The sequence below is a fragment of the Myotis brandtii genome, unplaced genomic scaffold, assembly GCF_000412655.1.
Source record: "Myotis brandtii unplaced genomic scaffold, ASM41265v1 scaffold285, whole genome shotgun sequence".
In the NCBI taxonomy this organism is placed as follows: Eukaryota; Metazoa; Chordata; class Mammalia; order Chiroptera; family Vespertilionidae; genus Myotis; species Myotis brandtii.
The window spans coordinates 3186463-3189239 of NW_005360891.1; positions in this window are offsets into that span (position 1 = coordinate 3186463).

A 2777-nucleotide genomic window follows, 5' to 3' on the forward strand; every position below is an offset into this window, starting at 1 on the left:
TCTCCCTCCCTACCTCCCTGCCTCCCTTCCTCCCTTCCTTCCTTCCTTCCTTCCTTCCTTCCTTCCTTCCTTCCTTCCTTCCTTCCTTCCAAGCAAATTGCTTCTACGAGTCTCCTAACTGCCAGGTATCAGTGTCCAAGTCTCAGGCAGCCACAGTGCACTGGGCTTAGGATGCCAGAGTACACGCTGTGGAATTTTGGTGTGTGGTCAGGCTCCTCAGTTCCTCACTATGAACCACTTACCTCCCTTCTCTGAGCCTCAATCTTGCCCTTTAACATGGAAACATCAGTTGCTACTCAACAGGGTTAATCCCATGAGGGTTAATTTGATTTGGCCAGCATCCAGCTCTCAACAGATACCACTTGAACCATTTGGAAATCCAGATTAGATGGGAGGCAAACAATCAAAGCAAGAGAAAACAGTTTATGTAACTGAGATGTCTAAGTGCAGGCAGCTTCAGGCAAGACTGTACCTGAGCGCTCCATGAATCCAGCAAACAAAACAAAACAAAACAAACAAGCAAAAAACGACTCTTTAGACCTCTTGGCTTTGCTTATTTCCCTCTATGCTGTTGTCATTCTCACCTGAACTTTCTTTTTTATGAAAGCAAGATGGCCAGCAACACCCACAGGCTCATATAATAACTGCTCAGCTCTCCAACTGAAATAGAATTTCTCTTCTCCCATGATTCCAACACTGGGGACTGACTCATGGGACTTGACTGGTCCCATGCCCAGCCCTCAGCCAATCACTATGGTTTAGGATGTGAAATGTACTGATTGGTCAGCTCTGGGTCATGTGACCTTGATGGAAGCTTGTGAGCTGTTCACCCTGTTCCTGGGGTGGGAGGTGGTGTGATGCCTGATAGAGCAGGAATAAGTGTCCAGTTCCTCTGTGCTTAATTTCCTGGGATGAACCTGCCCATATTCTCTACCCATGGCCTGTTGTCTTCTGTTTACAAAAGGATACCTGGCAGCATCTCTTCTCTGCCCAAGCTTGTTTCAGGATTTTAGTCAATTTTCAGCTGACAGGCATGCTTTTGTGTCATTATGTCATTTATTTAGTCAACAAACATCTACTGAGCACCTGTGAGCTACTGTGAGTTTTCAAAATTGTTAATTATCCTGAGAAGCTTCTTATCACCCAGGAGTCTTCCAAAGGAAATGAGTTCTGCCTCAGCAGGCTTCTGAGGTTAGCTGTGTGGCCCTGAGGGAATTGCTTCCCCTCTCTGGGCTTCTGCTTTCTCATCAGCAACATGAGGCTCTGGGGTAATGAGATCCACCACCCCCTCAGCTCTGACGTCCTGTGCTCAGTCTCAGAACATGTCTCTCCAGCTGTGAGTCAGCCCAGGACAGAGGAGGATCTGGGGGTTCTGTGTCTGTGAGGACCCCAGGCTCCAAGTTCCTGGAAGGTTGCCTGATGCTGTTGCTGCTACTGAAAACCTCTTTGGGGGAGTTTTTGAATCCCAAGCCCTCCCAACCCTGAAAGGCAGTGCGGGACTCTGAAAGGGAAGTGTAGGGAGGTTGATGGAAAGGAGGAAAGGAGACAAGAGGATGATGTAGAGCAGCGGTTCTCAAATTGTGGGTCTCGACCCCTTTGGGGGTCGAACGACCCTTTCACAGGGGTTGCCTAAGACCATCGGAAAACACATATATAATTACATATTGTTTTTGTGATTAATCACTATGCTTTAATTATGTTCAATTTGTAACAATGAAAATACATCCTGTATATCAGATATTTACATTACGGTTCATAACAGTAGCAAAATTACAGTTATGAAGTAGCAACGAAAATAATTTTATGGTTGGGGGTCACAACATGAGGAACTGTATTAAAGGGTCACGGCATTAGGAAGGTTGAGAACCACTGATGTAGAGGGTCCTAGGAACCCATCCATCATCCACTTCCCTTCCCCTCCCCTCTTCTTCTCCTGCCCACCCCCTTTTTTCTGTCTTGTGGCTGAAATTGGTCCTGGCTGCCTGGAAGAAGAGAGCCCCCTGATTGTTGATAAAGGAGAGAGGGATTTGTCGGAGGCAAGCCCAGTGGGAAGGACTTTCTTTTTCCTCTGGTTAAGTCTGGTTTCTCTTCACACTTTGAGTATAAGGGGACATGAATTAATTCCCCTGGTCATCCTGTCACTCATTTGTCAGCTTACTAAGCAGCTCATCACCTTATTAATCCATTTATTCCCCCCTCTACTTATCTCATGTTTGTTTATTTTTATAAAGAAGGAATATTTATTATAAGAATAGAGGACCAAGAACAAACCAACTAGAGCAGCTGAACTACTCAAAAAAACTGGAGTCAGCAACTGGTAAGAAATGGGAAACCATGTCAGCTGTGTGTCTTCTACCATCTGTTCCTGGGGCCACAGACTTACTCCTCTCTGCTTCTCTCTGCCCATCACTAGATCCTCCCATCTCTTCAATGTAGTAGTTTTTCTCTATTTCCACATCCATATCCCTTGTTTAAAGTACTACCTTTTCATTTTCCTTGAAAGCTGAAATGGCTCACTTATTTTTCTCACTAAATCCACCCTTGTGAATTTCTAATGTGTTGTTCCCTTTCTAGGCAAGAGAAATGTATCTATCTACACTAATAAAAGAGAAACATGGTAATTGGCGTACGACCGCTACCCTTTTCATTGGCTAATCAGTGAGTATATGCAAATTAACTGTCAGCCAAGATGGCGGCCGGCAGCCAGGCACTGAAGCGAGCACGAGGCTTGCTTGCTGCAGACTCCAACGTTCCCCGCCTCACTTGCCAGCCTCTCA